This window comes from Ambystoma mexicanum, chromosome 1p (assembly GCF_040938575.1).
Source record: "Ambystoma mexicanum isolate Mex_15411 chromosome 1p, UKY_AmexF1_1, whole genome shotgun sequence".
Lineage (NCBI taxonomy): Eukaryota > Metazoa > Chordata > Amphibia > Caudata > Ambystomatidae > Ambystoma > Ambystoma mexicanum.
In genome coordinates, this window is record NC_090921.1 from 1,056,500,745 (window position 1) to 1,056,523,028 (window position 22,284).

The following is a 22,284-nucleotide window of genomic DNA, read 5'->3' on the forward strand; positions in this document are numbered from 1 at the left end:
CGCCATTCGAAATTGGCGCCCACCGACTTAGCCTCCCGAGATGCCCCGCGTTCTACTGTGACCTCCTTCGGTGTGTGCCCGTCTTCACCGCCATCAGCGCTCGCAGGCTCCGCGCATGCGCACTGAGGCTAACCGCCATTTTGTGCAAGAGGGGTGCCACTGCCGCCGCCGTGTGGACGGGCTATTGTGTGCGGGTCCCGTGTAAACGTGGAGCGCCTCCTCCCGGAACCCCGCCGTAGAGCGCCGCCCGGGGTTCGGGCAGCCAAACGCAGAGCCAACAGGTGAGAGCGGGGTTTGCAGGAACGACGGCCGCCTGTAGGTGTCACGATAGAGGCCGCGGTGGGCCTCTGTCTCCCTCTATCGATCTTAGAGCGGCAGCAGCAGGGCAGGGCCTGCAGCACACCGACCCCTGGCGGTTACGCACACCGCCGCGGAATTTCTGTCATATAGTCTCGCAGAGGCGGTGGGGGGAGGAGGAGCCGGGGAATTGACAGGGAGAGCCGGATAGCCATGAGGATAGGACAGGGAAGCTGTGAATTGGAGATGCGCGAACGAGAGGAATTGAAGTGGTATAAAGCAGCGAGGACTAGGAGATCTGGCGAGGAGAAAACATTAAATTTGTTGTTAGTGTTCGAGAAGTTGGAGCGGCAATAGAGCATCCTGGAAGTGCAGTGGGAAGAGGTTGTGCGGTCCGAGACCAGGGATACCGGTAGCCGGATGGGTGCACAAGCAGCGCTCTGCCCTTTCGTGGGTCCAGTCTTTTGCAAGTCATTTCGTGATTGCCGTTGTCTTAGCACCCCATACAAATATATCTTACACGGAGATAAATTACTGCAGTCCCCATTCACTACCCAAAATGCCGCGGAGAGATCCGCAGACTGCCACTCGTCTCTAGACGCCAGAAGCTGATTTATCCCAAGTTTAAATGGCAGGTGTTATGTTTGCATGTCATTACTTTTAGTTTTGTTTACTTCGTAAATGCAGCTCTACAAGTAGCAGGCAGTGACAGTTCCGCGACCTAATACATAATTATTTCGTCCTTTTGATGTGTTGAAAGTTAACCTTTTGCAGTGTGGCCGTGACGAGAAACCATTTTAAAGGGGGCTGTTGATAAAGTGTTTCTCGTGGGAAGAAGGCTTTATGCTAAACGTTTGATAAAGCCGGCACCTCTTATAGTTCGACGGTATTGATCCATTTATAGTTGTGTGCAGTTTGACGGGTAGCTCCGCCCACACGCCACGTTTTTTTTATGGTACTTGTTTTCACTGCACAGAATGAGTTGTACACAAGTTTAACTTGTATTTGTATGTAATATACTTTGCATTCATGAACATCTGTACTGTTTGTTATGAACGAATTGGGGATGCTTATAATAATGGTGAACATTGTGTACATGTCTGTTCCTTCGTGATGCACTTGGACACGTCTTGGTTCTACCATTCAAGATAAACACGTGAAAACAAAGCGTGTCCAGTAGGCTATCTTTTTTAATGTTAAACGTTGCTGCTTTCCACTGTGCATAATTGTTAGTAATTGCCATATATAAGTACCGAAGGCCATGCCCTAGTTTCAACTATAGTGAAAATCTTGTGTCGGTGCTGGATAATCTGTAGGCATGGGTGGTCTATACCATGGCTTATTTGATGGTGATCTTACAAGACCATAGAGCCTCACTGTACTTGCGTTATTGAAATGCTGGATCGGATGCAGTTCTGATGTTACAGAAAATCTAGTGCCAGCTCGGGATAAACTGTTGGCATTGATGCTTGTGGTTGATACATTAGCTTACTTTTTTGATTTTACAAGGCCATACAGTGATAGAAATTAAGATCCGATAAACAGGAGCCTAAAGCAGTTCCTGGGTATCCAGAATTAACAAGTGGCTAGGAGCCATTGGGGAACAGGAAGCTATTAAATGGCGCTCCCAAAATCTAACCCCCACCCCACATAAAATCCTTTTGCCAATTATTTAGGCAGACCTCTTATGCTAGCATAATGTGCCCTAATTTGTATTTTGAGATTGTCCTTAACCCAGAGTTAAATTGACAAAGGTGTGTTTTGTTCAGCTTCAGTTGAGAGCCAAATGTAACTCCTGTTGGTATGCTAGCCAGGCTCTCCTGCGCTACGAGCAGCTCCCCTCAATTTCAAACCCTGCCATAGAACATCATTGGACTTGCGTTATTGAAATGTTGGATCGGATGCAGTTCTGATGTTACAGGAAATCTAGTGCCAGCGCAAGATAAACTGTAGGCATGGACGCTTATGGTTGTAATACGTTGGCTTACTCGCCGATCTTACAAGACCATAGAACATTAGTGGGCTTGAGCTATAGAGATGCTGGATTGGATGCAATTCTGATGTGTGATATGCTTGTTTTTATTATGTTTCTTTATTGCAGCGCTGATTTGACTGTCAAGTTTCTATAACGCACCTTGGTAAATAATAAAATGGTTTGTCATAATTAAGGTGTACTCCATGGGGCATTGATTCTTGGCCATGGTAATCCTGACAGGTTTACTGCCACACTTGTGTGTGGTAAGACTGACTGCACTCTTCCGTTTTATTGGCGTTGGACTTATTTTCGCCAGTTCCACTCCTTTGCTGAACAAAAAGGATACGGATACTTGCTGCAACTAGTGAGCTTCTCATAAAGCATCACCCTGTGTTGAATAGCCCTATGTGGTTTCCACACTCTTGGGGGGGGGGAGAGAGCTGCTCTTACATGAGGGCCTTGACAGCAAAGCCTGAGGAGTGCAGGACCGCATATAGGGAAAACAATGAAAGACTGCAAACTGCTATGCAGAACCAAGAAGGCGCTTACTATCTGTTTGGAGTAGTGCTAGAGCGTCGCCCTCTTCCTTTGCATACAAAATTCTTGCTGCTCGAAGACCGGTGTATTCCTCAAACTACATCAACGCTGCACCTACATGGTTTTATGTTTTGAATACACAAATACCCGGATATATCATTTTTTTTAAAAAAAACGTGTGACTGTCTTTTCCTTTAAAAAGTTCTGTAAGAAATCCCTCCCATTGTAAAAGGTAGCAGGTCGGACAGAGGGGGGTAGCCCATGCAAGGTCCCGCAACACTGTGTCGTGCCACGGAACCCATGGCTGGATATTTGCACAAGCATCAATGGGCACAATTTTAGTTGGAAACATGTCTGTGATAACGATTCAGCAAGAAACCCTTTCACGTAAGAAATATAATTTACAGCCTTCATGGTATTGGTATTGATATTTGATATCTATCGCACTGTAAGAGGATTCAATTCAACACTACAGCTAGTCTCTAGCACAAACGGTCACGGAGATATGAGCGATTAAATAAAGGTCGTTTTTCAGATTTGAAATTTTAAAGTTCAAAAAAGACAAGTGCAGCTTGCAACTAGAAATCACAGGTGACAGCTTTACAAATGACAGTTGACAGTTAGGAGACAGTTCTACTTAGATTAAAATAGGATTGAATTATATTATTTTAACTAAGAGATTGGTTCTGCACAGTTTTCTAGGTACTCACACTATATTCTTGAGTGAAATGGGCCACGCCACGGATCTGGTCAGGTTTTAGACTCGCCTCTGGTCTCTGCACTTCACAGTGATCTGGGTCAGCTCTCTCTGGTTCTGCTAACAGGTCAGCTCTACTCTGCTGGTCTGGTCTGGGTCTCTGGTTCTGGATAGATTGAAGTCTCTAGTTTGGCTCTCTGGAGGTTTGATGGAGGCAAGGTATGGATTTTCCCGGCAGAGCTTCCAGCTGCAAATGGATTTGAAGGTCCCTATCTGTCCTGTCTCTCTGCTTTTATGTGTTTTGAAAATGGGCGTGTGTGAGCAGCATCACTAGCCAGCCCCTCTCCACTTATCATTGGCCAAGCTTTCATTTCTCCCCTGATTGGGGGAGCTAAATTGTGTCAGAGTGATGTCATTTTACAGCCTGCAGAAAGTCCACTCCTCCTGTCAACTTGCACACAAATCTAGATTTGAACCAAATACATATTTGCAGAGGTACATATTGTTTTAAAATTACACGCACCCCTCACATATCACAGGAGGTATCCGCTGTTCAAACTCTGCTCTTCCTGGGAGCTTGCATTCAGAAATGGCAATATTTTGCACTTTTTAACTGGTTTGCAATACCGTACATTACCCCAAATTTACACACATGTGCGCAAGGAGTATGGACATTAATTGATGAAGTGTCAGATTTTTCACATGCACACATTTTGAGTAATATCCTCTTTTCCGCTAAAACCCCCCTGAACATGCCACCGGTTCTAAAAACCTCTTAAAATGTGGGCAGAAAAATCACAAGAATTATGGTGTCATTTATAAAATTTTCATATGTCCGTACTATAAGTTATTCATCTTTTTAGAGTTATGTTCTGGCCCCAAAGGGGTGTGGTTTTCCTCCAGCACAAGGTTGAATTTCTGTTTTTTCCAGTTCTGCCAAGCCAGCTTGCTCTCACAGGCAGTGCCCCTCCCCTTTGCTTCAGGAGGAATCTACTTTTACGACTGCCGCCAATAAAACATTTGCCCGAGTCAGGACAGGGCTTTGTTCAGAGCTCCTGTATTCTGTGGGGCTCCCCTTAATTCAATTATCAGAGAGATGGCATATCCTTAGTGTGGCCAGCAAAAGGCAGATAGGCCTGGGAACACAGCTGTGACTCAAGTTTCACTCCTGATGGGGGTGGCTGGTGGGCAGAATTCAGTTCCTTAAGCCAGGTTTCAGATAAACTGTCACTTTTTGTTCCCCAGTTTTCTGCATTCAAATAAAACTAAACATTTTTACATATGCAGCTAGAATGCTGATTCTAAGTTTAAAACTATGACATTTAAACAATTGCAACCTATGTGACACTCAAAAGTAGGTCACTCAGTCAATTTCAACATTTAGATTTGTAGTGTCTTTCAGTCCAAATTTACTTAAATTGCTGAAATCCACAGCTCAGCCAGTCTTGTTATAAACCTTCAAGTCACTTCAGAATATAACTTTACATTGGATCCACCTCTTAAAATGTCTTTCTTTGGCATGTTTTGGGTTCATTTATTCAGTTTTCTACAAAATCTGGTGGTTTTAAAACGCCGGCTTTTGGATAGTGGTGAGTACTGGTACTGCACCCCTTTTTGGGATTTAAGAAAATGAATTCCCAACAGTTATGGGTTTGCTTTTGGCAATCAGCATTGCCATTCCCAATGGTTTCAGACTACTGTGTGGGTAGTCCAATGGTGGTTTTAGGCAGTGTCCTTCTGTGCCCATAACATCGGCAAAAATGGGTGGCAGCCTATTCTTCATGCATTTCCCTGTGCATTTTCTGGGAAGCTCTGGCCATCATGATGTTTTCCATGTCAGTACTGCACAGTTTTGAGGTAGGGCTCGGATGCATGGGTAAATACATCCCACAGCACTCGTACACCAGTGTTTCAGAGAGAGCGACAAGGCAAGGGAGGGGAACAGGGGAGAACAAAACGGCGGTCTTACCAGTGGCATTGAGAACGCGCAAGTGCGTGGGGGAGGGGGGAGAAGTGGAAAGTGCAAAGCAGAGGAGAAACATAACAAATAAATAATAAAGGCAACAAACAGTTTTAGTGCAGCCATCAATTTGCAAGTGCTAGGTTTAAGGCAGCAGACAGGGTAGGTCTGATAAGTGCAAGAAGAAAAAAGGGGGTGCTGTATGGGTACAGACCCCAGTGCAAGGGGTGGCTCGGAGGCAGTGCGTGTGGGTGGCAGGGTGAGCAGGTACCTGGGCCCGGAGAACAGAGGGTGTCCAGGAGCACGGTGCCAAGAGAGAACAGATGAGCAGGGGAGAGGGTGAGCGAAGTCAGAAGAAAAGAGGAAGGTCTTGAGGTGCTTCCGGAACCGGAGATGGTTCTCCTCAAATTTTAGAGTGGGAGGGAGGCTGTTCCAGAGGGGGGCCGAAGACCGAGATTTACCCCAGCTCGTTTCTTTGAAAAACGACTGACCATGAGGGAGTTGGGGGTAGAGGGGCGAAGAGCTCGAGGGGGGGGGGGTATTTGCGTAGGGATAGCTGAAGGTATTTTGGACCCAGGCCCCAGAAAGCCTTGTGGACAATGCAGAGGATTTTGAATTGAATCCTTGCATCCACTGGGAGCCAATGGAGAGATTTCAGAGCTGGAGAGATGCGATCCAAGGGCTTGAGGCCAAGGATAAGTCTCGCAGTCCTGTTCTGGATTAGTTGCAGAGGGCGGAGAGTAGAGGCAGGTAGATTTAGAAAGAGGCTGTTACAATAGTCCAAGCTAGAGAGAACCAGAGCTTGGGATACCATGAGCTTCTGCGGGAAGGGGGGGAAAGGCAGAGTACCTCTGAGGAGGTGCAGTCAAAAATTTGACTTTTTAGAGACCTCAGAGATGTGGGCGGAGAAGGAAAGGGTGGAGTTAAAGATGACCCTGAGGTTCTTAGCCTCGCAGGTGGGGGTAGGAGAAGGGCCAAGGGAGGCCGGCCACAGAGTGAGGGTTAAAGGATGGTGAAGGTGTGCCGATGAGGAGGATCTCTGTCTTGCTGGCATTCAGATAAAGATCATTGGCGGCACACCAATCTTGAATGGCAGTTAGGCAATCAGAGATGTTAGAGGAGGTGGCAGAGGACAGCCTGAAAATGAGTTGCGTGTCGTCAGCGTAGCACTGGAAATTTGAGCCGAAGGTGGCAATGCAGTGAGCGGGAGTTGCCAGGTATTGGTTGAACAGCCAGGGCGAGAGGTTAGACCCCTGGGGAACACCACAGGTAGAGAGGAAGATAGATGAAAGGAAGAACCCAAGATGGACCTGGGAGGGTCCATCTGAGAGGAAAGAGGTCAGCCAGGCCAGAGCCTGATCAGTGATACCCAGGTTTTCACGGACCGAGGGAATGTTAGAGTCAAGGTTGGTGAAGGCATTTGATAGCTATTTGCGTCTCCTTACTAAAGTTTGGCTTTGCCTCGGATTTATTGAAGCAAGCAGCATGAAAATTAGAATTTTAGAAAAGTGCCTTATGTAGTCCCATAGACAAATACATTGTCCCGACCCACGCATTCTAATTGCCGCTTGCTAACATTTCTCTTACTTGGGAGTCGAGTATGCCTCCAACTTTGGGAATGTAACATTGGGCTGCATCTGGCCTGTAGTCCTGTGCAGATAGTTTTTTCAGCTCATCTAAATCACCTTTTCTCACCAATCCTGACTTGTGGGAGGTTTCCCTCTTGCCTATGTCAGCCTATACTGGTTTGTGGGTGTGATTCTTCTATTCGCTAGCTCTGATCAGCTACCTTTAGCAATAAACTCTGCCACACACGCAATAACTTTTAGTTTTTTTCAATATACTTTGTTTACAATGCTATCCATGTTGGTAACTCCTTAAGGTACGGTGCAGTCCCACTGCTTATCGGGCTTGGTGTCCGACTGAATAACATTGGGTTTGCAAAGCTCATTAGCTGCAGCCAATTGGTTTCTGCTTTGTAAGACTGACTACTGTGACCAAGCACATTTTTTCCTATGTCTTTAGATAATTAGGATTGGTGCTTTTCGCAATGTACATACGCCTCTTTTGTATAAAATGAAATCTGTTAACCGTCCATGTTACATTTTCAAACTGGTGTACTGCATGAAAATGTGAACTCATTGTCATGTTTTTTTTTTTAAGCCTGGATTCTCTGCCTCATAATAAAATAATCAGATAATGGCTGATCAACGCACTCATTCTAGCATTGATCAACACACTCATTCTAGCATTGAACACGCTACAATGTTTTCACATTGCGACTTGTTGATAAGAAATGCAAGAATATATATGAAACGTCTTGTAGGTTCTCTGCTCTGTGCATTCTGCATAGACAAAACAGATTAGAACTGTAACAGACTTTTTAATTGGCAGTAATTCCAGTGTCCTTAACAGCTGACATTTGTTCACTTCATAATAATTGTGTGCCTGTTGTGCTTGAAACTAAAATGTGCCAAACCTGATAGACATGAATGTGCATATGAACATGCTTCTCTACCTGGGGTGGTTAAATATGCCAAATTCATTAGGCACACAGTCACAAGTGTATATAACTTTGATTTTGTAATCTATTCAGCAAAGGTATACTTTTTTTTAATATGCAACACATTCTCCCAACAATATGGGCACTGTTCTCTCATCTCCCAACCCCTGTTTCAACCAACACCGTTGCACAATATATTGGATCAGTGATACCACCAGAACAGTGCCAGTCATATGTGCAGTGTAACTTAAAGGTACAACACCATTTTTAGAATTGCACTGAACTACTAGGTGCAAGATTACTTGTTTTCAAATTAAATTAAAATAGATTTTTGCTCTTCTTGGGGGTGGGGGGGGAAATCCCATTGGGGATAAGAATTGCTCCATACAAATAATTGTACTCAACTTTAAAGGGCAACATACTGCATTTCAGCTATAACTCTGCTTTTTATTGTGCTTCGAAACAATGGAATCAAAAGGAATGGAAGTAACTATTACATCATTCAGGTTTATTTTGTCAATTTTCAACAAAAATGTATTTTAAAATAATCTTTAGCGCTGGATTGTGCCATACCAAGCTCACTGCAGTGGGTTGAGGAAGGGTCTAAAGGACATATTTAATTATTTCATGACATGGCCAGCGTAGGGTGTAGTTGAATCTGCCTTTGTGTATTTTATTATTATTATTATTTTTTTTTTTGCATCTGTCATAGGTGTTGCGCAGGAGCGTTTTAACTCCCCATTGTCACACCTATCCAGTAGCATACACTTTTGGACAATATTGCTGAATGTTCATATAGCCAAACGTACCAATGAAAACATTTAGCTTTCATTGCGAACCTAACCATGTAAGACCACTTTTTTCTTCTCTTTTCTCCCTCATGAAATCTTAATCGTATTGTATGAATACATTTTTGTGTTTCTATATGTCTCGCCAACTTAATGAAAACTCACTACATACAAACCATCTTGAATAAGGCAGTAAACCTGCGACTTAATCCATAATTATTGACTAGTGATAATTGATTGTTGGCAAGAAAAGCAATTCTGCTTGTAAGTGTAGAATTGGGGTGGCAAATTACTTTTTATGGTTGGTAAGCAGCTTGCAACTTCATATTTTCCCATGTATAATACTAAAGCAGGGTTATGTAACTGTTGTCTGTCTGGATGTTTTCAACTGTAACACCCATCGCCAGCATAGTCAATAAGTGGGGATCATGGGAGTGGTAGTCAAAAACATTTTGAGAGCCGCATATTGCAGGCTGCTGCATAAATAGAAATGGTAATTGAGAAACCTTTGGATGTAGGCCCCGTGATTTCTAGCTTGAGACTCTGTTCTTGGCTATACAGCTAATGCCTTGTACAGCCAGGTTGGAGGTTCCCAAACGTCCAGGTAACTACTACCACAGAGGCTATAAAAATCACATCCTCAAATCAGTTAAATAATGCTGGCCTATGAAAACGTTATTTGCTGTCCTTCCTCTTAATCTATTCTGGGAGATTAAGTTATAGATCTGCTGAAAACCTATTCTTATATAGGACTGCAACCTCCTCCATTGTCATGACTTCCCAAACCTTAAACAGACAGCATGCTACTTGAAGACCTTTTTGGGTTTTCCAAATTCCCAGTGTCGAGCGGGCTGCGTTTTAATAGGAGTGAGATCAAGGTTGCTGCACCACCTGCCATTGGACAGGTCTGAGCCTCAATCTATCATCCAGGGCCAACTCAGCCTTTCATCCGTCTGAGGTCGATATTTTATTGACCAGTGGACTGAAGCAGCCACTGGCTCCTTTACTTTATATTTTGTAAATTTCAGAACTACCATTGGCCCTGAGGTCAGTCAACAACTATCCTCCACATAATGGACCAGAAGGTCTTTCGTGTCTGTCGTATGCAGACACTACAGTCATTTTAGATCGCACGCCAATATGATTGCAGCGTTCCTATAGGGCTATAGATCGCTATGTGAAAGGGCTTGGTTTTAGCCCCAATCCGGCAAAGACCAAGATAATGGTCTGTGGTTAGGAGGCACAACATTGGAAAGGGTCACTGAATATAAATATATGGGGGTCTCTGTTATACCCAAGTTGGCACTGTTGTGCCAGGCAGAGGGAATTTCCTGCATGGTCTGGTCAAAATGGATAGCGCTAATTAGAATGATTAACCTCCATGGGGGCCGGTGTATTGAGGCTAATGTCACAGCCTATAAGGTTTCGATAGTTCCGACTATACTATACGCATTAGAAGTGTTTCCTAGCAACCAACTTGCATGGCTGCCAAAACTGGAGAACACTTTACGGTCCATTCTAAACCTCCCAAAAGGGGTACTGGTGGTGGCCATTACTGGGCGTGCCTTCTTTAACAACATTAAAGAAAATAGCAGCATGCACGTTTTGAGCTAAGATCCGCTACGGCCCTGCAGAGGGGGCCTCCATTATTGGCACGGTCTACCTTGCATGCTTCGAGATTCATCAAGTGTGTTTGGTTCAGTGATCTGGAAACCTTTGTAAAGCATAACCTAGAGTTAATTGGGGTATTCAACCTGCCTGAAACATGGTTGAATGACCTCCCAAAATACAGGTGAGGTCCCTTCGTTTTGAGGCTGGCCAAGATTTAGATTATTTAGCGGGCAGGTGGAAATATGCGGCGGTGGAACTATGTGCTATGTTCATTGCAAGCGTTTTCAATAGTGAGGCCTAAAACGTACCTATTAAAATTACAACTTTCATCCCCGACCAGATTAATTTGATCTCTTCACCTGCAATTCCTTCCGGTTCTAGAAAGTTCAGGGGCCCAGGTGGGTATCCCATATGACCAAAGACTATGTACACTTATTGTAGTATCAGCTCGGCACATACTCGCACAGTGTGAGGTATTGGGTGAGGTCTATGGTAAAGCCTACAGCACATTTTTATTGGTCTCCTTTGATCAATGTTGGAGCACAGCAGCAGCTTTCCATGTTTGGTCATTCCGCGTCCTTATCAAACCTGATAATGCATATTGCATCTAGGATGGAAAATGTTATTGCTTGTAGTTTACTTTGCTGATGATGGTTTTGGGTGAATGTAATATTTAAAGGAATAGTGCGCTCGAAATTTGTTTTGTCCCGAGCGTTCGGGCATGTGGTTTTAAGTAAACTCTGATCGAAGGTAAAAACATTTCCTATGCACCTTACCTTAGTTTGCCGCACTTTTACACATTTGAAATCAACGAGCGTGGCCATCTTGTGCTAATCTTATCCGTGGATCGATCGCCCTAAGCTCAAGTGCTCCTGCGGCATTAAATCATATCACCCGCCCCTGAAGCTGACATCATTATTCCTAGTGATACTCTCCACCTACTTTCATGACGTTAGTGGGCAGCATAGCCAAATACACCCAGTCATCACCTACGCCTTTAACGCAGAACCCGGAAGTTCAACAATCGCATACTCTCACAGCACAGCGCATCCCAAATCGGATTAGAAGACACTATTTTTAAAAGAAAAATTAATCCTCTGCAATTTATATTTTTATTTCACAAAAAAACACTCCAAGAACATCCGCAGATTTCCATTGAACAATAATTTTTGAATGTCCTTGGGTTACAGCATCAAAACTTTATCATGGGGCACACAGTATTCCTTTCGGGAGAAGATGCGCATTCGACGCAACTTGATTCGTAAGGCTTCAGCATTAGCTTCTTGCTAGACCACCGTAAACAATGACTAGTTGCTCCTTGTAGCTTGTACCGCCAAAGGTCATATCGCTCCCGGGCGATCGTCTCACATCAGCGTAATTGGCATGCATCCATTTAGGCGTGTCTGCCATTGCTGGTTGAAGAAACAGTCACTCGGCATCTGGAAACGATGACATTTCACAGAAAGGAAGAATGTAGCTGTGTAGGAAACAATAAAAATATATTTCAGTAGCTGTTCTTTAGTCAAATGTATCCATTTTACCTTTTCTGCACCGGGTGGAACCTAATAACCAACACAAACCACAAACAATGGAAACGTACAGAAAACATCAGGGACAAGTTGAAGTCTACGATGTGCTTGAGAGTATAGAGCTGTGGAGTATGTTTAGCTCCCAATGGTGACGCAAGATTCGAACACATAGATGGCACTTTAACGGATTATTAGCAACAAACTTGCGGTTGGTGGAACCCAGACGTGGACTCCATGCACACTGTGCTCAGAGAGGCACAGCTCCACCTCACTGATGAGTGAAAACAAGGCTGAGACACGTGTATGGGGTTGCTGTAGCTACTCTAGTTGAGAAGGACTGCCCATGTGCCCAGGATGAAGACCAATATGCAAATCGATATTTCCCGTCTTTGAAGGGCACATTGAGCTAAAGGCGATGGCTGCGGACACTCTGTGTCAAAAAAAATAACCTGATTGCCATGTTCTTTCTAGAGAGGGGCGCCTGCTACCTAATACAAGGTTGATGGCACACACTGATATGCCACGGAACAAAGTGGTTTAGATATCGCTGCCTGCATAGAGGCGGTGTTTGCGTGTCGTCACAATATGCCCCAACCAACAACCCATAACAATGTTGGTAAGAAATACCGGCCAGAAAATGAAACCCGTCTTCAGTCAAATATTTGGTATTTCCATTCTCTCGGCATAACGCCTGTCAGAACTGTTTTCGTAGAATTAAAATAAATGTTCCCATGTCAAGTTTTAAAATAGTTGTATCTTTTTTTTTTTTTTTCTTTTTCTTTTCAGGTGTTCCTCAACTTCGTCCTTCAATCCATAGTGACTCCTCCCTTTCTTCCAAGTTCGAACAATTGAACCTTGTTTTGAGTGTGCATGCCTGGTAACTTTTTGTTTTTCTGAAGGAAATCCACAAATCACACCGACGCGTCTTGTACAGTATGTTTTTGAACTCCCCACAAGCTACATCAAACGAAGTGACCATCACTCCATGGGAGTGATTAGCCCGCCAGCCAACCGTGGCATTTGAAAAATAAACAAATTGTTTGCAGGCATCCACCAATGCCACGCTATCGTGAATACTTTTGTAATCCTAAATAGTGCTAGTGATTTCGTTTTTTTGGGAAAACAGTCACAGTTAGGGTAAGTAAAACAGATAACGCGGAACAGGCCCAATGACATCTTTCTACTATGCCCAAAAATCCATGTCTCTTTGTACAAATGCAACTATCCCAGTGCCTAGTTTAGCCAGCCCACCCCAAGTCCTCGCCACGTCTGCGCGCACCCTGTTCTCGCTGAGGACTGTGCTCTTCGGGTAACGTGAGACACGGACTAGTCATAGACCGAAGTGCCCATTCATATCCACTGACCTTCCCATGCATTAACAACCTACACCCTGCCAGCCCTGAGCCCACCAGCTCAGACCCTGCAGTTCCTTTCATGCTGATATCCATCTGACCCTCCCGTGCCCTGGTCAGTAGAGGACCAACGAGAGGGTGATGAAAGCGTGGGGGCCAAAACACTGTATGGCATCCTACAACAGGTACTTCTTGCAAAAAAAAGTTGACAAAGAGGATACATTTGAAAAGACAATTTGGACGCTTTGTCCACGTTTGTCGAGCTTTACAGACACCAAGCAACCACAGAAATGCATGTTATTGTTAAAGATATAAATGAATTATAAACCGGATTAAATGTGCATAATTAAATACTTATTAATACTTTTAATAGCTTTGAAATTCGAGTTTAATAGCATTCCATTGTTCATGTACGAACACCGCTGCAAATCATTTATACCGTGAAGTCAAAACGAGATTCGCTTTAGGTGGACAGGGTACGTTTGCAATGTTTGTGTCAATGTATGTGTCCTAGGAACAAAATCGGGTTCGGTTCCATGAGTATGCATGTCCAACACAGCCCAAGTGAGATCTTTCACAAAATCGAATTCCATTTCCTGGCATATTGGCTTGGCCAGTCATTTTTTGCTTTGTTTTGCAAAGGGCAGTGTGTAACGGAGTGTTTCCTGCAGTTCTCGATTGTTCTCTATGAAGGTTCTCTTTATACGCCAATACGGCTAGTAATGTTCAAGCTTGCATCCCGTCAATGCCGAAATGCAACCTCTTGGGCCTGTACTTTAGGCGCATATTGTGATAGAATTCTGTGAGTCCCTTTAAGGTCTCTTGAAAGAGTTTTATCAAACGCTATCTTCTCAAGAGCTTTGTGTGGAGGTGAAGATGGAACCAGCCACTTCTTGAGTTGCTGCTCCTCCGATAAAGGTTCTTGTGCACATTGGTGAAAATGTCCATGGGTGAACGTTGGAACAGTGGTGCATTAATGAGCGCCATTTTTCAAGTAGAATTTCCACAGACCCTTCACAAGTTTTGGAGCTTCACCAAAGATGGTTTCTGAAAGACTGAGAGCACAGTAAAATATTTTCCGAACCCTTCTTTTTACCAGCAGCTGTAATTTTTTTTGACTGATTTGGCAACGTGCCATACATCAAATTGATGACAAATGTTTGGAAACTGCTCTCGCATGGCTACGGCTATTGAAACCTGTCTGTCAGTGGCTATGAGGTCTATTTGCATTCCCCTCGATTGAAGATGTTCCGGGGATTTTATGAAACCATGTTTCTCCATGGCCATAGAGGATTTACTTTGGGACACCTGCACAATCTCCGAACTCACTTTTTTGTTTATTTTTTGTCTCCATGTCTTGAAAGTGGTATGTGCAGTACTTTGCTGAAAATCCAGGGCTGTCACACTGTCCGTTGCTACCTAACATGAACAGTTTGCCTGAGAATGTGCTTTTAATTGACATTTCAATTTTCCAGGCTTGACTAATAGCGGGGAATAAGAATTCTTTGATATTTGTAGTACTGCGTTTTAGCAAGGGACTGAACTCCACAAATTGACAGAAACTGGACAACTTACTAAAAGTCAAGCCACTAAAAAGTAAAGATGCTGAACACAGTAGATTTCCAGCTGGCACTTTGCCCAGCATTGGTTGAGTGGACCATGAAAACGAATCGTGGAGGTGGACACAGGTGGCTTGGATTTTCAGGTTAGTGCTTTCTAATATACGAGTCGCATACACCAATGGCTGCCCGCATATATTCCCCCTCAATGTATGGACACATTTCAGCATCGGCATCAATATAATCTCTACCAGGCAGCTGTCAAATACAATGTACTCCTGCTCCTTTATTAGCCAGTCGCCCTGCATGATTGTGGTTTGTGACTTAACTGTGGTGGACAAATCGGACAAACTAGACAAAACTGTAGTCTATATCCTTGGCAAGTTCCTCCGTCAATTGCATTGAAGCTTCAGTCTCTGTTAGTTCAGCTTGTGTTCTTTGCGCACAAATTGGAGAAACCATCAATGTCGATTGTTTATTGGGTGGACCTTTTTTTGCAGATGTAGATTGTGTCAAGTGGTCTGCGAGGAATTCCAAAGAATCTTCATTATATTCAGTTTCATCTTGTAGAGTTCTCACATTGTAGCAATGGTTCAAGAACACTTTGCTGGCTTTGCCTGTCACATTGCATTCAGTTTCAGGCCATTGGGCATAAGCATCAAAGTCTGTTTATTGAATGGACCACGCTGCACCTCCGCTAGTAGTTGCTCCATTGGGGAAATCTGTTTGGCAAGCGACATCTTTGGTTTCATTTGTCTGTCTTTATTCTTCTTTTCCTTCTGGGCCTCTAGGGGATGGGTTGTAAAACATGTTATGAAGAAAACACCAGCCCAAAACACTTCGATAAAAGGAAATTGCTTGCTAGTTACCCTTGTTTTCTTGATTTTTTGTGAAACCGGGGTCGTCTTTGTAACGACCGCACCAGTAAGCTGATCCACCACCTCTGATCCATGTGTCTCCCCTTCTAATTCCACCCCATGTGTACATTCTTTGAATGGAATATTCATTAAAAAAAAACAGGTCGACCGGATTGGAAATTAAAATCTTTCATCGCACACATCGCTTACACACAACCTCGCAAACAGTGCACGTCATTTAGTCAAAATATACATTTTGAATTTCACCTGATTGGTGGCAAACTTGATCAGAGATCACTGTGCAAAACATACTGATTGTAATGTTGCCCTCAAACATTTTGCAATGTATTCTGCATTAGGGAGGACGTGTAACATTAGAACTGAAATGAGAAAAGTTTGAAACACTGCACGTTTTATATGCATGTCACTGTCTTAATAGTATCCTATAATTTCTTTCGTTCAATGTAACTGTTGGTAAGCATACCTCATACTCTGGACCAGCTGCAATGGACTATGTAATTGTAGTCTAAGTACCAGCATCCCCCCCTGTAACACAGTACTTGTTTTAGTACGGATGAAAACAGCAAAACGGAACAGACAATGGGATGCCGACAATAGTATATGTAAAGAGAAACCCATAAATGACACCTATTGTAACCAACCGACAGGATACATAAATGTTTTCATATTATTGGAAATTCCAAGCATAATACATTCTTGTAAAGGAAAAGTGAAATAAAATTACCTGATAAGTGCTTGAAGTTGTAGTTGACTCCTGAAAATAAATGGATGCAGAATCTTGCTCCTTCATGTTCATTGCATTGTCATGAAGTGGTAAAAGGGAAAATTAGATTTGCATTAGATATGTAGGTAAAATGCAACTGTTGAATATAAACTTCTGCAAGTCTGTAAGGCTCACCATTGGTATACAGGACGTGTCAGTGGTTTCGCCTCATTCGAGGGTCTGTGCTTCCGTCCGTATGCTTTCCTAAAAAAAAATGGACATGTCGAGCAACTGATTACGAAAACATTATGCTTCTTGTGAAGGGCATTATGGCATTGTTTTCCATGGTCATAATTACTTCATTTGAGGCTTCATAAACCAGGGACAGATGTGTCGTAAAATGTGCTATAGTTAAAATGTAATACAATCTGGCAAATATGCAAACTTTAGTATGGCACATTTACACCGAAAGCACAAATCCGTTCATGGAGTTGCGTGTTCAGTGCCCCACCGCCTACAGCTAATTCATCACCCGGGACTCGCCAGAGGCAGCGTGTGTATCAATAGAGTTGGAACTGCATTTGGAAGCAATTTACTAAACATTCTGGGTCAACCCATTTTTTGTCTGTCGATTGCTCGTACATATCCTGGCTGAAGTGCATGCTGCAGGTGCGGAATCAATTGGCCCTCAAGTCTCCAAAGGCAGCCTGGGCTCTACTTTCAATCTCGTCCACCACAAAACCACAATGTCAAACCCTCTTCTTATTAAATTAATATCCTGCGGGATTGGACTTTTTTTGACATGGCTCCTAGAACTGCAACCCAATACCATACAAGCAGGCATTCTTGTCAAATTATGAGATCCGTATGTTGTACTGAATGCATGAGATTGATTGAGTTATATCAGTTTTCTATTCCACATTTTGTTTTCAAAGAAGCAAAACCTGTGTAGCGTCGAATACTACATACATACATACAGAATTGACATGCATACAGAATTGATTGATATGACGCTAATCATAACGTGTTACTCTTCTGTTGAATGTACTTTCATGCATCAAAAGGAAACATGCTTATAGACATGGTCCGAGAAAGATGCGATTCTATTAAAATTGACAATGATATCATTTACTTTAGTTGAATTTGTAGAGCGCGCTACAGCCCTTGGGCATCGAGGCGCTGGTACATGCAGTTTGTAAGCAGGCTTCATTCAAGGTTATGTTGGCAGTTCCCAACGTTGGGAGTTCTTAGTTACACATCTAGTTGACGAGAGACGGTGAACAGTACATGCCATGGTTAATCAATGGGTAACTTCATTGCGTCAAGCCGAGGGAAGCAGTCATGCGAATAGCCTGGTTTTGACAGCTTTGTGGGAGTCGGTAGATCTGATGTGCGCAGGAAGAGAGTTCCAGTGTGAGGCGGCCATGGCTGGGAAGCGGGTGCCACCTGCGCGTAACTTGCGTGTTTTAGGAATGACAATCCTGTATGCGTAAGCTGTTCTGGTGGGTCTGGATGAGGTGTGCTTGGAGATTCTCTGGGCTAGATGGTGGTGCTTGGTCATGAATGCATTTATGAGTAAGGGCGAGGGTCTTAAAGATAATTCTTTCTTTGACGGGAAGCCAGTGCAACTTTCTCTTGACCTCAGAAATGTGGTCCTTTTGGGAGATCCCGGTAGCAGCTCTGAGGGCATCGTTTTGGACAAGTTGGCGTTTGGCGATGTTGTTGCACGAGGTCAGGAGGGCATTGCAATAATCCAATCTTGAACCAATTATAGCCCTTGCAATGGTGTGGGAGATTTGTTAAGATAGGAAGGATCTGGCTCCGTTAAGCAATTTGGAATAGTACGCTGAGGATGAGGCAATGGCACTTACACGCCCAGGGTCTTGACTGTTTGGGACACCATGATGGGTATGTTTTCAATGGTGAAGGAGCTATACTGACAATCTAGTTTACTCAGTGAGGCTGGGGTTTCAATTAGGAGTTCAGTTTTGTCGCTGTTGAGACATAGCCAATTTTCTGCCATCCAGGATTGGATTGTTGAGTAGATGTAGTTAAGGGTGATCATGTCAGAGTGCTAGTCGCCTGTGAGAGGGATAAGTAGCTGGGTGTGATCACCATAATTGGTATATGCGATGTCCAGTATGTTGAACAGGGGCCTTGTGAAGAGGTTGTAGAGGGTGGGGGCGATGCAGGAGCCCTGTGGCACTCTGCATTTGATGTGGCTAGGCTTGTGTATCTAGATCAAAACACTTGAAACATTAGACAATGGTAAAAGTCATTTGAGATGAATACTACTGGGTACATTCGGTCGAAATAGATCAACATTTTGAGATCAGAAACAGTTAAAAGGTGACCTGCCCTTACCTTGACTAACAATTAGATTAACTGAGCACTGGAGTTAGTAGCAGGAGAAAAGGTAGCATGATCAATAGTTGACTTCCAGTGCTCAGAGGTTCTCCGGATAAATATCAAGCGGTTTATAAAGGATTAGAAAAGTGGGTGTGTATGTATGTGTGACATGTTTTTGGCGCGGTCCCCAAGCCAAATGTTGCAACACAAATCTACCAAACTGATATTCACTCAGTATTTGGACATTTGTATTAAAGGGTACATTAGTAAATCTCTGGGGAGACATGTAAAGAATGAATGGTCATTGTACCGGACACTAATTTATAGTTGCTTATCATTTGACAGTGAGATGTGTTATATGCTATAGCAGAGCAGTAGAGATTGAGAAAGGTCACATAACAGAATGATACAAATTTGCCAATAAAGAGACCAGAACTGAGATTAATGCAGTAACGGGTGTAGGTGCAGAGTTATGAGGTAGCGCCAAAATTAGGCGAAGACTAAATGAGGATGCAGCAAGGTTGATGAAATGACAAAGAAATGCAATTTTAAAAATGTCAAAAAGTGACCCAAAAGTAGCTCCTGGTGTCAAACTGAGCAGGCTCTTCTATGCTTAATGCAGGAGCTAATGGCTCTCGGCAAAATCCCTGCATGACGTTTTAGAATCCGCTTTAAATCTGATTCACCCTTGAGGTAAAAGTTCCAAATACCCATTGTCTTTGAGACCTGGCAGTTCATAACTAGTTCTGTTCTCATGGAGTTCGGGAATAGTTCAGGGCAGGTTCTGTCAGTCCTACTTTCAGGCGGCCAAAGCGCTGAATGCAATATTGACTGACTTTATCACAAGGAGTGAAATGAGTAAGCAATTTCAGCATGACTGTAAACGTAGGGTGCTCAAAAACAGGCCTTGCACAAATTACTCCAATTCATGATTGTGCACCTGTTTAGGGATACGTTGAGGTGTTCCATCGAATCCATTTCGTTTATCAAGTTCTCTTGGTCATAATTAATGCTCCAGATAAGATTTTGAAGCAGGAATATTTTACTCCCTATTTTTTAAAGATTGGAGTAAAATGATTTTTTAGAGTGTAAAAATGTGAGTTCCATTCCTAATGAGTATTTTATAAGCGAGTAAAAATGTTTTAACTTCAAAACGGAAATGTTTTTTTAATATTTCTTTGCACCTTGTTATCCATACAGATTAAAAGATATACGTTTACCTCTTCAGATCAGGCAGCAATAATTGCAGTTTCTTCCTGTTGTACTACGTGTAAGAAACAGCTCATTGAATGGTCCTACTGTACGACCATTCCATGGAGCTGTGTGGTGAAAGCAGGTGGACAGACACCTTTGTGTTTGTTTACTATTTTTTTTTGCTCCGAGTATTGTCTTTTCTGGGAGTATTTGCCTATTTTTAGGGTGTAAAAGTGGCCAAGCTGGTTTTACTTGCACAGGTAGTCCTCCCCTTTGTCCAGCCCTATTCTGCTTTCATAACCAGTTTGACAAGATCAATGTTTGATTTGGATCGGACAGCGCTGCTAACTTTAATGTCCCTTTTAAGCTCAGGTAGAGCTTTAGATCCATCCTCTCTTTTGGGAGGTATGACTTGAGTTTCCACGTATGCATCATTGCTTTTGTGTCAGCCGATTCACTGTGCGATTCAGTGGGGTGGATGTAGCTTCAAGGTAACTACACTTTGAGGATGTTCTGGGACCACTGAGGACTGCAGGTCCATGTTGTAGTTCACACGCTTGTAATTGGGGGTGTGGGGGCTTATCATAAACTGGGTGATTCAAGCGAAAAGAATATTGTCTCGAGCAAATAAGCCAGGATGGTTTGTTCTGTTCTAAGTGAGTTCTGGTCCAATTTCCCCTTGTAGTCCCTCCTCTGGTCCAAATGTCTTTCACGTTTTGCAGAGGTCCTAGGCCTTCTCTGTCTCTAAATCAAGTGCCCCGGTTTGTATAGTTCAAAGGACTTGGAGATTTTGTTTGATCAGAACCCTCCTGCTTGGTCTGAAATAGGTTCAGATTTCCTACGGTCCAGCAGAGGACATGCGTGGGGTCCCTGGGATTCCTCTCTATTACTCTCCTACCCTCACACATCCTGTCTGATCTCACACTATCCTCCCACCATCTGATCCTGGCTAGGGCTGACCAAGCCACAGAAACCTGCTCTGGCAATAAATAGGACTTCAAACATGTATTCATTAAACAGAGTTTACTATGTACAGGAGTTAAATCAAATCCAGATTTGATGCGTGGAAGCTAAAATTGACTACTGGGTATCTGTCATCACCCAGTAAGCAGGAGTTGCTTCTGAGCAGCAAGAAGCTAGTATATGCTGCGTCAAAAATCTAAACTTCCACATGAGATGCACACTATAGGTTTTTATCCTCTACATACACATACCTGATTTATGCTTTAGCTGTCTTCGTGTGCAGATGCTCCTGTAGACACCGTTGAAAATTAATTGACTGTCACATGGGTATTATTGTATGGCGCCTTTTGAGCTGGGGAATCTGTCACCCTTCTGCCATACTGGTGATATGGATGAAGGGGGGGCACTGTGGATTGGAGTACAGTTTTCACTATGGTAAGTATTGAGTCCTATGCCAACCAGGGTCTTCTAGAGTATGAGTACAAGTTAAATGGCTACCTGATTTTGAATCCTGCACCGTACAGACATTTTGGAGTTGTCTTTGGGGGTTCAGGCGGCCACATTACATGCCAAATTTGTAGTTTATGCCAACTCCTCCTTCAAGAATGTTATATATATTTTTTTAATCTATAAATCGCAGTCCGTGGCAGGACCCATCCTGTTACTTTCACTTCCATTTTTGGTGACGATGGTAAGTTAAGGTATGCAAGAAAATGTATCTGGTCTTCGCTTCAGAGCACAATTTATTCTATTCTGAAAGGCATGACGTTTTCATGAATGTATTACAAATACTAAATGCTCGACAATTGAAGTTTACCCTGCTATTCCCTAATTTGTATTGCTTAAAATCCACAAGGCTTTTCCTTGTGTTCCAGGCATTCAGATTCTGGTCTGTTAAGAGTACACAAATACTGTTGCATCCCCTAAATTCGTAATTAATATTTTTCTTTAATTCAAAGACTTGTTATTTTCCTCCTCCTTGCATTTAATGCATCCGAATCTGCAAAAAGGCTGTTAACTGAATTTTCCCACCTTTTCCCTGGCCACCAGCTCTATAAGCCCTGAAAGCTAAGCTATTTTTGACACTGACTTGTCCTCCTTTGCTGCGTGTTCTGGAAAAAAGAATTACTCCTATGCCCTGTCCCCTTTTCTACATACTTATGGGACGTTACGTCATTCAGGATGGGACTGCAGCACTTTTTTGTAGCGCCACTATTGTTTTTACACGAGTGCTGGCGCATGTGCGGCCTTAGCCCCGCGCACCTCCCAGTCCTTTGCTTAGTGTTCGGATCAGACATGCGGCAGTAGGGATCGAAATTAAGATTGGATTACCAGGAGCTACAAGCGGCTCCTGGGTATCCACCAGTAACCTGTCACCAGGAATTTAGT

At 43.3% G+C, this 22,284-nt stretch overlaps 1 protein-coding gene across 1 annotated transcript in view; it reads left to right on the forward strand.

Moving 5' to 3' along the window:
- The first annotated feature begins 52 nt into the window (after positions 1 to 52).
- CTCF (CCCTC-binding factor) overlaps positions 53 to 22,284 on the forward strand; it is a 601,567-nt gene continuing 579,335 nt past the window's right edge. The window contains exon 1 of the mRNA XM_069604497.1: positions 53 to 281. The gene's annotated coding sequence lies outside the window, so the exon portion shown is untranslated. The remainder of the gene's footprint in view (positions 282 to 22,284) is intronic.